Source organism: Oryctolagus cuniculus, chromosome 3 (assembly GCF_964237555.1).
Source record: "Oryctolagus cuniculus chromosome 3, mOryCun1.1, whole genome shotgun sequence".
Taxonomy (NCBI): domain Eukaryota; kingdom Metazoa; phylum Chordata; class Mammalia; order Lagomorpha; family Leporidae; genus Oryctolagus; species Oryctolagus cuniculus.
In genome coordinates, this window is record NC_091434.1 from 108697571 (window position 1) to 108712662 (window position 15092).

The following is a 15092-nucleotide window of genomic DNA, read 5'->3' on the forward strand; positions in this document are numbered from 1 at the left end:
TAAAAAGACCATTGTATAGACATACCACAATTGTTTATTTGTTCATAAGATGAGCAACATCTGGATTGTTTCTATTTCTTAGCTGTTATGAATAATGCTGCTATGAACATTTGTATTCAAGTTTGTGTGCACATGTGTGTGTGTATGTATGTTTATGTATATACATATATTTTTATTTCTCCTGGGTATATACCTAAAAGTGGAATTGCTGAGTTGTAAGATACGTCCATTTTTAACAGTTTGAGTAATTTCCACAGTAGTTGTGGTGATCTACATTCTCCCCAGCAGGGTATGGAGGGTTCCAGTTTCTCCAAATCCACACCAACACTTGTTATTGTCCATCTCTGGATTATAGCCACCCCAGTGGATGTGAAGTGGTATCTGACTGTAGCTTTAATTTGCATTTCTCTTGATCAGTTACGTTGAACACGTTCCCATATGCTTCCTGATCCATTTGTATGTCTTCTTTACAGAAATGTCTCTATCAAGATCCTTTGAAGAGAGGAGAGGGCCCATTCTGAAATCCGTAAAAACTCCAGTCTGAATGCAGGCTGGGCTCTCGGATGTTTACTGAGATACCCGACTGGTTTGTCAGGTGGACTCGTCATTATTTCTTTTCACTAAACTCTGCTTGAATATTTAAAAAATATCCTTTGTGTCTGTTCATATCCATTTTGCTATCTTTTTATTACTGAGTCATAAGTATTCTTTATATGCAAGTATACTTCAAAAAATTCATGGGGAAATGGAATTAAAAGATAAGTCTATTTTGGTGCAAACATTTTGAAATTTATGCATAGCTTTTTCATAATACAGATTTTATATAAGTTTTTTTGGAGAGTCAACTGTGATTCTTAATTTATTTTTATTTATTTTTTTCCCAGAAACCTTTTATACAAGGTATATAAACTTCATGCATTTCATAAATACAATTTTAGGAACATAGTGATTCTTCCCACCCTACCTCCACTTCTACCCTTTTTCCTCCTCCCTTTCCTATTCCCATTCTTATTTTTTACTAAGATCTATTTTCAATTAACTTTATAAACATAAGATTAACTCTATATTATTATGAAAAAAACTGGCAAGGGATGTTCAAAGTCATCGCATCTCATTGTCAATTTCACTTCTTTATATACAGTTTTAAAGACTCTTCATATGCATAGATTTCAAAAAGTTTTTGCATCAAAATAAGCTTAAAACTTAACTGTGTTTTTGAAAATCTTTTTGTAGTACCCTTGTATTTTAGATACTATAGCTTTATCAGATGCATGATTTGCAAATGTTTTCTGTATTATATGGATTGTCATTTTCACTTTCTTAGAATTACCTTTTGAAACACTAGAGTTTTTAATATTGGTGACATTTTCATCCAGTTTTTTCTTTGAATGTTTGTGCTTTTGGTGTTATATCAAAGAAATCATTGCTTAATCCAAAGTTACACCTGTTTTTCCCCCAGTAGTTTGTGGTTTTAGCTCTTTTAAGGTTTTGATCCATTTGGAGTAAATTTTTGTGTATGGTGTAAAGAAGAAGGAATCCAGTTTTATTATGTTTTACATGTGGATATTCAGTTGTCTAATAACCACATATTGAAAAGGCTATTCTTCATTGAATTGTACTGGGACTCTTGTTGAAAATTAATTGATCCTTGTGATATCTGTAGGCCAATACAGCTTGGTCTTGATTACTGTGGCTGTATAGAAAGTTTTGAAATTGGGAATATGAGTCCAACTTTGTTCTTTTTCTTTTTTTTTTTTTTTTAAGAATTTATTTATTTATTTGAGAGGCAGAATTACAGATAGAGAGAGGGAGAGACAGAGAAAAAGGCCTTCCATCTGCTGGTTCACTTCCCCAGTGACCATGACAGCCAGAGCTAGGCTGATCCAAAGCCAGGAGCCAGGAGCTTCTTCTGGTCTCCCATATGGGTGCAGGGGTCCAAGCACTTGGGCCATCCTTCTCTGCCTTCCCAGGCCATAAACAGAGAGCTGGATAGGGAGAGGAGCAGCCAGGACACAAGCCAGCGCCCGTATGGGATGCTGGGACCGCAGGCAGAGGCTTAAACTATTACGCCACAGTGCTGGCCCCATTTTTCTCTTCTCTTCTCTTCTCTTCTCTTCTCTTCTCTTCTCTTCTCTTCTCTTCTCTTCTCTTCTCTTTTCTCTTTCATTCATTCATTCTTTTTAAGATATACTTTTATATTCAGAGAGAGAAGGAGAGACAGAGAAAGATATCTTCTATCTGCTCATTTCATCACCAAATGGCTAAAACCAAGAACCAGGGACTCCATTTGGGAACTCCAAATGGGTTTGGAGGGGCCTGAGTAATTGGGCCGTCTTCTGCTGCTTTCCAAGGCACATTAGCAGGAAGCCGGATTGGAAGTGGAACAGCCAGGACTCCAACTGGTGTTCTGAAATGGGATGCTGGAGCGGTACTAGTTCTTTTTGAAGGTTGTTTTGACTATTTTGGGTCCCTTGCATTTCTGCTTGAATTATAGGGTTAACTTTTCAGTTTCTGTCCAAATCTGGAATTTGTATAGGAATTGCCTTGGATTGGTAGATGAATTTGTTGCCATTTAACAATATTTAGTTTTCCAATTAATGAACATGAGTTGTGTTTTCATCTATTCAGGTCTTCTTTAATTTTCTTCAACAGTATTTTTTAGTTTATAGTGTATGTCTTGTTCTCCTTTTTGTATTTTTCTGAAGGTTTAATTCTTTTTAAACAATGTGTCCTTAATTTCATTTATGGAATGTTCACTGCTAGTATATAGGAAAACAATTTTTAATCTATACCTAATAGTTTATTTGTGGATTTTTTATTATTTTCTATATATAAGGCCATATAATCTGTAAAAGGGGGAAATTTTGCTTCTGTCCTTCCAATAGGGATGCCTTTTATTTATTTTTCTTTTCTTTTTTTTTTTTTAAAGATTTATTCATTTATTTGAAAGTCAGAGTTACACAGAGAGAGGAGAGGCAGAGAGAGAGAGAGGTCTTTGATCCAATGGTTCACTCTCCAGTTGGCCACAACGGCTGGAGCTGTGCCCATCTGAAGCCAGGAGCCAGGAACCAGGAGCTTCTTCCAGGTCTCCATGTGGGTGCAGGGGCCCAAGGACTTGGGCCATCTTCTCCTGCTTTCCCAGGCCATAGCAGAGAGCTGGATCAGAAGTGGAGCAGCCGGGTCTCGAACCGACGCCCATATGGGATGCTGGTGCTTAGGCCAGGGCATTAACCCACTGTGCCACAACCCACGGGCCCTTATTTATTTTTCTTTTCTAATTGCCTTGCCTGGAGCCTCAAGTACTATACTGAAAGAAGTGATAAGAGTGGAGCCTTTTAGTTTTTCACCATTAAGTATGATACCAGTTATAGGTTTTTCATAGATATGATTTATCAATTTAAGGAGGTTAGCTTCTGTTTTGTTGAGAATTTTTTTATAGAGGGCTATTGGATCATGTTAAATGAATTGTCTTCATCTGCTTAGATGATTGTATAGTTTTTTAGCTTTATTCTATTAATATTGTGGATTATATTGCCCAGGGAGGTAGCAGGTGATGGCTCAAATGCTTGGGACCCTGTCACCTACCTGGGAGACCTGGATGGAGTTCCAGCCTTCTGGTTTTGGTCTGGCCCAGACCTGACTGTTAAAGTCATTTAGGGAGTGAACTAGCCAATGCAAGATCTTTGTCTTTCTGTCTGCCTTCTAAGTAAAATGAAAAAGAAATAAGTAAAAATTTTAAATTACTACTCTAGTCTCTTTACTTATTTATTTATTTTTTGACAGGCAGAGTTAGATAGTGAGAGAGAGAGAGAGAGAGACAGAGAGAAAGGTCTTCCTTCGCTGGTTCACCCCCCAAATGGCCGCTACCGCCAGCGCGCTACACTGATCTGAAGCCAGGAGCCAGGTGCTTCCTCCTGGTCTCCCATATGGGTGCAGGGCCCAAGCACTTGGGCCATCCTCCACTGCCTTCCCAGGCCATAGCAGAGAGCTAGACTGGAAGAGGAACAACTGGGACAGAATCCGGCTTCCCAACTTGGACTAGAACCTGGGATGCCGGTGCCGCAGGCGGAGGATTAGCCTAGTGAGCCGTGGCGCCGGCCTAGTCTCTTTACTTATTATAGGTATATTTGGAATTTCTGTTCTTCTTGAGTCAGCTTCAGCAGTCTTTTTAGGACTGTCTTCATTTCATTTAGGTTATCTAATGTGTTGGCATATAATTGCTCATAGCTTTCACTTATCACTCTTCTAATTTTTATAAGGTCTATAATAATGTCCTCCTGTTCCATTTCTAATATTAGTAATTTGAGTATTCTTTTATTTTTCTTGATCAACCTAGCTAAAGGTTTACCAATTTTGTTGATTTTTCAAAGAACCAAGGTTTTTTTTTATTTTCTCTACTGTTTTTCTGTGATATATTTCTTTCATATATCTGTTCCAATATTTATTATATCCTTACTTATGCTTGCTTAGGGTATAGTTTATTCTGTTTTTCTTCTTTCTTAAGGTACAAACTGAGCTTTTCTATCTTTTTCCTTTTTATTATAAGCATTTTACAGCTATACATTTTCCACATGAGATGTTATGTTTTTGTACTGAATTCATGTTAAATATTTTTTCATCTCCATCACGATTTCTTCTTTGCCTAGTGTCCTTTATTTTCAGCCTGAATAACTCCCTTTAGCATTTATTTTAAAAATACTTATTTATTTGTTTGAGAGACAGACAAGATTGTTCACATCTGCTGGTTACTCCCCAAAAGCCCACAGTGGCCATGGCTAGGCTGAAGCCAGAAGCTGGGAACTTGATTTAGATCTCTCAAATTGTTGCTTGGTTAATGGGACACAAATGGTTAACTCTGCACCTGATAGAATTGGGTGCAAGCAAAATGACACTGTGGTATTTCATTGCCTAAAATTCTGCTGGCTTGTTTTATAGTTCTTTGCCAGGGACATAGGCTGATAAGACCACAGTGTATGTACATCGTTGATTCTAATAAACACCTGCCACGGGAGCTTCTTGCACATGCAGGCCCACTTGATCGCAGTGGATGTGGGTGTTTGCAAGAACACAGGACCCTTTCCTAGGCAAAGAGCATAAAAGGACATCTGCCCCCAACTCGGAGGGGCTGAGGCCTTACTTCTGACCTCCCCACTTGCTGTCCAAGTGGGCTACAGTCCGACATTACTGTGCGGTCCTTTTTGAGTAAAAGTCTTTCCCATTTTGACCAGTTGTCTCTACACCTTCTTTGGACCTATATCTTACACCTAACACACTGGGTGGCAGAAAGTGAACTACTTGAGCTATCATTGCTGCCTCCCGGGTCTTGCATTATCAGGAAGCTGGAGTCAGAAGCTGGAGGCAGGTACTGAGTCCAGGCTAAACACCTGGCCCCCCCCCCCCCCACATTTCTTGTATAGTACTCTACTAGTAGTAAACTCTCCCAGTTTTTATTTATCTGGCAATGTCTTAATTTCTACTTCACTCTTGAAGGATAGTTTGGCTTCATAAAGAATTTTTAGTTTGGGACCAGCATTGTGGTGCTGTGGATTAAGCTGTCATTTGCCATGCTGGCATCCCATATTAGAGTGCTGGTTTGAGTCCCAGCTGCTCTGCTTCTGATCTAGTTTCCCATTAATGCTCTTGGGAAGGCAACAGAAGATGGGTCAAGTGCTTGGGCCCCTGCCACCACATGGGAGACAGGATGGAGTGTCAGTTCCTGGCTTTGGCCTGGTTTAAACTTGGCTGTTGTGGCTATCTGGGGAGTGAACAAGCAGATGGAAGATCTTTCTGTCTGTCTCTGTCTCTGTTGCTCTGTCTTTCAAATGAATACATAAATCTCTTTTTTAAAAAGTATTTTGAGTTTATATTTTTTCTCCTTTTCATTACTTTAAGTATGTCTCCTGCTGCCTGCCTTCTTGTCCTCCATGGTTTCTGATGAGGGCTGGGGACAGGGCCATAGGGGATATCAGCACTGGGGTGTAGTAGGTGCAGAAATGGAGGATAGCAGGAGGCTGCATTGAAGAAGCAGAGTGAGGTGAATCAAGAACCAAAAAAAGTGGCATTAGAAGAAAATTCAACAGGAGATATTTGAAGAAAAGGTATTGATTCAGTATTGCTTAAGAAGAACTGAAGAGTGGCTGTTGGATTTGGTGGCTTTATTAAGTGTACTTGCAGTGAACGCAGGGAATGTGAAAGGTACTAGATGAAAAAGTGAATGGTGAAAAAGTAGAAACTTCAGGTGTTAACTAGTCTTTTCTTTAAATGATTATTTATTTATTTACTTGACAGGTAAAGTTAAAGACAGTGAGAGGGAGAGGCAGAAGTCTTCCATTGCTAGTTCACTCCCCAAATGGCTGCAGTGGCCAGGGCTGGGCTAATCTGAAGCCAGGAGCCAGGAGCTTCCTCTGGGTCTCCTACACGGGTGCAGGAGCCCAAGGACTTGGGTCATCTTCTACTGATTTCCCGGCCATAGCAGAGAGCTGGATCAGAAGAGGAACAGCTGGGACTAGAACCGGTGCCCATATGGGATGCCGGCACCGTGGACAGAGGATTAACCTACTGCACCACAGCGCTGGCCCTGTTAACTACTCCTAATTCCTAGTGTAGCTGCGCTTCTTTTTGTGTTGCTTGGCAGCATCACCCTTAAGCAAGTGCTAGTTCCTAAACCTCAAACCCTAAGCATGTGGCTACCTGCCAGACACCTCTTGGCTGCCTCACCAACAATTAACACTCAATGTGCTCTTTAATATTAAACACCTCATCTAAATATTCAACATCATGCTCATTTTCTCTCTCTCTCTTACCTTGGCTGTCTCCCCCACCAAATCTTGCTACATTCTGAAATCTCCAGATCTACTCTCCATCTTCCTCCTCCCCTGTCTGTCCCCTGGAGGCTGAGCTGTAGCACTACACAGAAGGCTCCCTTCACCTCCACCTTCTATGTGGGTCTAGCTAAGGAGCAATGCAGGCAGGGGATTGGAAAATGGGAGAAAAGTATTTATCCCCAGCTCTCTCCCGTGGAATCATCCAGAGTCCCTCCAACTGCTGTCACCTCCCATTTTTTTTTTTTTTTCTTATTCGAAAGGCAAAGAGAGACAGGGACAGAAAAAGAGACAGAAAGGCATCTTTCATCTGCTGGTTCGTTCACTCCCCAAATGCCCACAACAGTTGGGACCGGGTCAGGCCAAAGCCAGGAGCCAGGAACTCCTTGTGGGTCTCACATGTGGGTGGCGGGAACTCAACTACTTGGGCTCTCACCTGCCACCTCCTGGAGTGTGCATTAGCAGGAAGCTGAGATCAGCAGCAGAGCCAGTGCTGCAATGCAGGCACTCTGATACGAGAAGCGGCTGTCCTAAGCAGCATCTTAACTGCTGTGCCGAATGCCTGCCCCTCAGCAGGCCCTTTTTACAGAGCCCTCTCTGCCTTTAAGTTTCGGCCTGGAATGGTAACGGAGCTTTTGTAATATCCTGGTCCTTTGTAAGTAATCCCTTCCTTAATTTCTCTTATGTTCTCCCAAGTCACTATGTTGTTTTCTTTTCTGCGGGAGCCTTTACTGAGTCACACTGTGTTCTAGTTCCACCAAGCAGTTTATGGTTTCCTGACTTTAATGGGTTGATTCCTCTGTTGGAATACCTTTCTAGCCCAAACTTTTTTATTATTTAATTGATTCATTAATGAGGAGGGCAATTTTTTATTTTGACAGTTTGTCAAGCTGACAGAAATAATGCAAGAAAATTCAAGGATCTGCCATTTAACCTTTAACCCAGATTCATCTTGGTATAGATGTTTATGTAGATATGTAAATTTTATGAATCATGTGTAAGTTCCTGTGGGGTGGGTCCTATTATTATCCCATTGAGCAGATGAGGTAACAAAGATAGCTCATTTTCCTAGAGTCAAGCTAGTGTGTGGTGGAGCCAGGTTTGTGTCTTCATCTCCTTCAGTCAGCTAAAAACCGGTACAGAGGGCCAGCTCTGTGGGTGCCATAGCAGTAAAGCTGCCCAGCACCTGCATCCTGTATGGACGTTAGTTCCAGTCCTGCTTGTTCCACTGCTGATACAATTCCTAGCTAATGCTCCTGGGAAAGCAGCAGAAGAAGGCCTAAGACCTTGGGCCCCTGCACCCATGTGGGAGACCTGAAAGAAGTCACTAGATTCCTGGCTTCAAATTGGCCCAGATCTGGCCGTTCTAGCCAATTGAGAAATGAACCAGTGGGTAGACTCTCTCTCTCTCTCTCTCTTTCTTTTTCTGTAACTTTGCCTTTCTCTCTGTAATACTGCCTTTCAAATAAATAAATAAATAAAGCTATATTTTTAAACAAGAAAAAAAAACTGAAGTAGAAACTGTCTCCATCTCTGAGCACAGGCCTGGTATCCAGTAGTTATTTATTGAGTTAAGCAGGGCTTATACTGTGGTTTTCAAACACATCTCCAAGATTCCAGTCTCAGGTACTTCAGTCATCACTAAACACTAGAGAATGGTCTTTTAAAAACAGCAGATTGATCACAATGGATCTATGCTTAACATCCTTCACCAGTTTCCTGTTGTGGGCCAGCATTGTGGTGCAGCTGGTTAAGTGGCCACTTGTGACATGGACATCCTATACTGGGGCGCCGGTTTGAGTCCTGTCTGCTCTGCATCTGATCCAGCTCCCTGCTAATGCTCCTGGGAGGCAACAGAACATGGCCCAAGTACTGCGATCTCAGCTACCATGTGGGAGGCCTGGATGGAATTCTAGGCTCCTGGCTTCGGCCTGCTCCACCCCAGTCATTGTGACCATTTGGGAATGAATCAATGAATGGAAGATCTCTCTCTCTTTCCCTTTCCCTCTCCCTCAGTCGCTCTGCCTTTCAAATAGATAAATCTAAAAAAAAAAAATTTCCGTTGCTCAAAAGGTGAAGCTGAAATTCCTTAGAGTGAAATAAGTGGCCCCTAATAAACGTAAGGAAGGAATTGGTTACAGATGGGAAATGGAACAAAAGTTTGTGGTATGATTGTGACGTGCTGCTTTTCATGGGGGGTTTATTAGCTTTTAAATAAATAAACAAAACATTTAAAAAGTCTTATATGTAGTCTAGGATGATTTAAAATGTGCAAGGGTTATTTGCAAAATATGTATTTTTATATAAGGGGTTTGAGCATCTGCAGATTTTATTATCTGCAGAGAGTCCTGGAACCTACCTTTTTGGATACTGAGTGAGGAATATATTAGTCTTTTTAAAATTTTTAAATTAATTTATTTTCATTTTATTTGAGAGGCAGAGAGAAAGAGAAGCAGACAGACACAGAGATGTAGACAAAGATAGACATAGAGATAGAGATCTTTTATCCACTAGTTCACACGCCAAATGCCCGCAATAGCCAGGACTGGGTCAGGCTGAAATCAGGAACCCAGAACTCCATCCAGGTCTCCCATGTGGGTGATAGGGACCAAAACATTTGGGCCATCATCTGCTGTCTCCAAGGATTTGCATTAGCAGGAAGCTGCAATCAGTGGAGTGGGAACTGGAATCAGGCACTCTGATATGGGGAGTAGTTGTTCCAAGTGGTGTCGTATTAAGTGCTGGGCCGTGTTTATACTAATCTCGAGACCTGTGTAGAATCTTTAACCAATAATACAAAGAGGGGGTCAGCGCTATGGCACAGCTGGTTAATGCCCTGGCCTGAAGTGCTGGCATCCCATATGGGTGCCGGTTCTAGTCCCAGCTGCTCCTCTTCCAATCCAGCTCTCTGTCGTGGCCTGGGATAGCAGTAGAAGATGGCCCAAGTCCTTGGGCCGCTGCACTGGCGTGGAGACTTGGAAGAAGCTCCTGTCTCGTGGCTACGAATTGGCGCAGCTCTGTCTGTTGCGGCCATCTGGGGAGTGGACCAGCAGTTGGAAGACCTCTCTCTGTCTCTACCTCTTTCTGTAACTCTGTCTTTCAAATAAATAAATAAATAAATCTTTAAAAAAAAATACAAAGAAGCTATTAGCTAGATTTCTTGTTCTTCTTTCCTAAAATCCAGTCTAACATAGCTAACCATTTTGATGCCCTATAAATATTTCTAGAAAGATGGATTCTTTGAATTAGACTTTGCAGAAAGTTTCTTCTTTTGAGACAAGTTTGGAATAAAATTCTGACACATGATTGTAATCAAATTAAGAATTGATTTATCAGTGTATATAGGTTGAAGGAATAAGTGTTTGAATTTATGTAACAAGGAAGTCTGATTGTAACTAGGCCTGAAATACTAAATGCATTTAAGTACTCTAAATTTTAGCTGCTGTGAGGATGACATTTTGATTTCTACCAAAAAATATTTTCCTAGGTTTGCAAATATCTGAAGTATTGTGGAAAAGTACATTAGAAAATTTAGAGGAAGGCCATGATAGGCTAACCATTCTGTTTCTAGATTTCTGTATTCATTACTATATGAAACCAAGCAAATGCACCTGCTGACAGAAGCCCTGAAGACCCAGTTATGTCTGTGCACATCTGTGCCAACAGCTGATCTCAGCCTGAACTGTCTGCTTCATATTCACTAGAGGTTCATTTGTCCTTATTTCTAACTTCCTCTTGCTAAAGCTGTTTACAATTCCAAAATACAACATAATTTTTAAAAGTCCCATGCTTATATTACATTTGTCAACTTCATCAGCATGGAAATGAAATCGAGGAATTAATTTTGCTTCCAGTCAACAATTCTTCCATTTCATATCATGGCTTTCTCAGTGCGCCGGCCCCACTTCTGGCAAACTTTTGATTATTGAGAACTTGCTAGTAATTTTATAAGGGAGAGGGAAGTAGGCTTGAAAGAGCTAAAAATGAAATTCTTGTTAATTGAGTTTCTAGTTCAGTGGGGGCAGAGATAGCAGCAGGTGAAATGGAGGAGGGGAAGGGATTCCTCAAGAGTGTATGGTCAAGGCCGGAGCTGTGGTACAGTGAGTGAAGCCACCACCTGCAGTGCTGGAATCCCATAAGGGCACTGGTTTAAGTACTGGCTGCTCCACTTTTGATCCAGCTCTCTGCTATGGCCTGGGAAAGCAGTAGAAGATGGGCCAAGTCCTTGGGCCCCTGCACTCGTATGGGAGACCTGGAAGGAGCTCCTGGCTCCTGGCTTCGGATTGGCCCAGTTCTGGCTGTTGCTGCCATTTGAAGAGTGAACAGTGGATGGAAAACCTCTCTCTCTGAGAGAGAGAGAGAGAGAGAGAGAGAGAGGGAGGGAGAAAGAGAGGTTTTCCATCTGCTGCTTCACTCTCCAAATGGCTGCAATGGCCAGAGCTGCTCTGATCCAAAGCCAGGAGCCAGGAGATTCCTCTGGGTCTCCCATGTGGGTGCAGGGGTCCAAGGACTTGGGCCATCTTCTGCCACTTCCCCAGGCCATAGCAGAGAGCTGGATTGGAAGTGGAACAGCCAAGTCTCAAACTGGCGGCCTTATGGGATGCTGACGCTTCAGGTCAAGATGTTAACCTGCTGTGCCACAGTGCCAGCCCCATCAAATAAATAAATCTTTTTTTTTTTTTTTTTTTTTTTTTTTTTTTTAAAAAGAGTTGTATGGTTCTGGACGGTGAAGGTCATGTACTCTACTGCTTATTCCCTGTCTTTACTTGATAGATGCTTAAAAAATACTTGGGTTAAAAATACTTTTTCTGTTGTTATTTCTATCATTGGTTATCTAATAGCTGCAAATTGATTATGGTATTCCTTATATTGGTTCACTCCCCAAATGGCTGCAATGGCTGGAACTGTGCTGATCTGAAACCAGGAGCCAGGAGCTTCTTCCAGGTCTCCCATACGAGTGCAGGGGCCCAAGGACTTGGCCCATCTTTTACTGCTTTCCCAGGCCATAGCAGAGAGCTGGATCAAAAGTGGAGCAGCCAGTACTTAAACCAGCGCCCTTATGGGATGCCCGCACCGCAGGTGGAGGATTAACCTAGTGCGCAATGGCACCGGCCCCAAGGTTCCTAAGAAACATACCAGAGCCTGGTTCCCTAAAAGCTGAACTTTCTTCCATATGATTAAGATTCTATTTCGTGGCTGGTGCTGGTGTTGTAGCAAAGCAGGTTAAGTCACTAGCACATGGGTGCTGGTTCAAGTCCTGACTGCTATGCTTCCAATCCATTACCTTGTTTAAGTGTCTGGAAAGCAGTGACAGACAGCTCATGAGCTTGGACCCCTGCCCTGTTTTGGGAGACCCAGATGGAGTTCTAGGTTCCTGGCTTCAGCCTGGCCCAGCCCTGGTTGCTGTGGTCATTTGGGGAGTAAACCATCAGATGGAAGATCTCTCTCTTTCTTTCTAATAGCCTTTCAAGTAAAGAAATAATTTTTTTTTAAAAGATTCTATTCTCTGGGATCCACTATATAGTTAACCAATTTTTAAAAATATCTCTGTTACTGTAGCCTTCCACAGCATCTGCGTTTTTATTAGGACCTTTCTAAAGACTCTGTTAAGAAATAATTCTATTGGTGGGCATTTGAGGTGCCTTGGCTGCCTCGTGTGGGATCCTCAAATTCTACCTTCTAGACAGATACTGGCTCTCCTTACTAGGCACTAAAGCAGTGGGTAATCTTGATGGATTTCTCAGCACCAACATTATGCTCCAACATATATTTTCCTCCCTAAAGCTACCAACAGCACACAGTTCATTATGAGGGCAAAGACTTACTGAGCTGGTAATAATAGTGATTAATATTCCTGCCAGGGAAGAGAAATAAACTGCTCACCTCCTAGAATGCATGACTTTTTCACATTTTCAGGTAATGCTGCAAACCCTAAATGTGTCTGACCAAATAATTTCTAATAGTGGAAGAGAGTTTAATTTTTCTTCTGGAAAAGGAACAATTTACTATTTTCTCATTAACATATCTCTTAGCAGCATTTGCAGTAAATACAACATAGCTTGTTAGAAAAATTCTGGTATACCAGGGATTTGGTTCCCTGAGACATTATTTCCTAGAGAAAGAGCTTGGTTTAATCTAGTCAGTGAGATTAACTTTAGTTCCACAAAATCAGTATGCAGCTCAAACATCAATTTAACACCTACTGTTTGTAAAGCACTAGAATAGGTGACAGAAATCTCTGACATTTGTATAGTCTTTTGGCATAGTATTCTCTTGGGTCTTCATGTCAACTCTGCTTAGTCATTGTCCCCCCATTGAGGCTGAGAGGAGTCAATGATTTGATATATATATATATATATATATATATATATATTTTTTTTTTTTTTTTTTCTGACAGGCAGAGTGGACAGTGAGAGAGAGAGACAGTGAGAAAGGTCTTCCTTCGCCTTTGGTTCACCCTCCAATGGCCACCGCAGCTGGCGCGCTGCGGCCGGCGCACTGCGCTGATCCGATGGCAAGAGCCAGGTGCTTCTCCTGGTCTCCCATGGGGTGCAGGGCCCAAGCACTTGGGCCATCCTCCACTGCACTCCCTGGCCACAGCAGAGAGCTGGCCTGCAAGAGGGGCAACCGGGACAGAATCCGGCGCCCCGACCGTGACTAGAACCCGGTGTGCCGGCGCCGCAAGGCGGGGGATTAGCCTATTGAGCCACGGCGCCGGCAGTTTGATATATTTTTAAAATTTCTATCTGAAAGGCAGAGAGACAGAGACACACAGAGAAAGAGAGAGAGAGAGAGAGAGATCTTCCATCTGCTGATTCATTCTCCAAATACTCACAACTGCTAGGGTTGAGCCAGGCTAAAGCCAGGAGCCCGGAAGTCCATCCAGGTCTCCCACATGGGTGGCAGGGACGCCAACTACTTCAACTCATTACCACTCTTTCTCATGGTGCACATTAGCAGGAAGCTAGAATAACTATTGGAACCAGGACTTAAACTCCAGTACTCCAATGTGGGGTGTGGGCCTCCCAAGTTTATCTCAACTGCTTTACCAAATGCCCACTCCAATAAAAGTACATTTAAATGGCTGCTGTGAAATCACAGTAGAATCTGGCCATATCTCTGACCAGAGTTCCAGGGCCTGGCCAAATTGTCCAAGTCACGCATGGCCTGACTAATCCAACTGAGCTTTAATAGACTTGCTCCCTGCCCAGGGGAAAGTTTCACATTGTTTGTTCTCAGTTGCAGTCAATAGAGATTTGCCATAAGGGCTGCTTCTTCCTTCAGGCTCAGCTCACATCTCTTGCCCTTGGACTCAAACCTCTTGCCAACAGGGTCTCATAGCATCTGGGCACCTACTCACACATTGACCCTTTCTTTCTGAATTCTCCCTCAACTGGCCTGAGACAACTCTTGCTTCTTAAGTCAGCAAGGCAGCTGTTGGTAGTGTTCCCTCATCCTGGAAGAGGTGGGAAACATGCAGGTCTCTCTCTCCCACCCTCTCTCAGATTTCAGACAGAGAGAGGAGAGGGCCCCATGGGAGAGGTGGGGCCTAGCAGAAGATGACACAAGTTCTTGAGCCCCTGCCACTCATGTGGGAGACCTGAATGGAGTTCCTGGCTCATAGCTCTGGCCTGACCCAGCCTCAGGTATTCTGGCCATTTAGGGACTGAACCAGTTGATGGAAAAACCTCGCTCTCTCTCTTTCTCTCTTTCTCTTTGTCTTTCCATGTCTCTGTCAATCAGCCTTTCAAATAATAGTAAATAAATCTTAGTTTACAAAAATATTTTTAAAAGATTTAAAAAAATTATTTGAAAACCAGGGACACAGAGAGAGAGAGAGAGAGAGAGAAAAATCTTCCATCGCAATTCACTCCTCAAATGGCCACAATAGCCAGATCCAGGTCAGGCTGAAGCCAGGAACTAGGAGCTTCTTCAGGGTCTCCCACATGGATGTAGGAGCCCAAACACTTGGGCCATCTTGCACTGCTTTCATAGGATAATTAGAAGGGAGCTGGATGGGAAGTAGAGCAGCTAGGTCTCAAACAGGTACCCACATGCGATGCTGGCACCAAAGGCAGCTTAACCCACTACTCTACGACAATGGCTCCCAGTAAATAAATCTTTACAAAAGAATGCAATCACTGGGCTCTACCCCAGGGATGCTGATGCAGTTTGTCTAGGAGGAGACTCAGTTGTCTTACTGATTTATGAGAGGCAAAGACAGAGAGTTCCAATCCACTGATCACTCCCCAAATGCAGCAATAGGCGAAA

General features: G+C 42.4%; 1 protein-coding gene and 1 long non-coding RNA gene across 5 annotated transcripts in view; one reads left to right on the top strand and one right to left on the bottom strand.

Moving 5' to 3' along the window:
- The window catches only part of LOC127491784 (uncharacterized), a 47579-nt gene that overhangs the window by 18100 nt on the left and 14387 nt on the right, over positions 1-15092 (top strand). For both annotated transcript variants that reach the window (XR_011387310.1, XR_011387311.1), the window contains exon 2: positions 474-595. This is a non-coding gene — a long non-coding RNA (uncharacterized lncRNA). The remainder of the gene's footprint in view (positions 1-473; positions 596-15092) is intronic.
- Positions 1-15092, bottom strand: part of ACMSD (aminocarboxymuconate semialdehyde decarboxylase) — a 64808-nt gene that overhangs the window by 7893 nt on the left and 41823 nt on the right. The window lies entirely within an intron of this gene.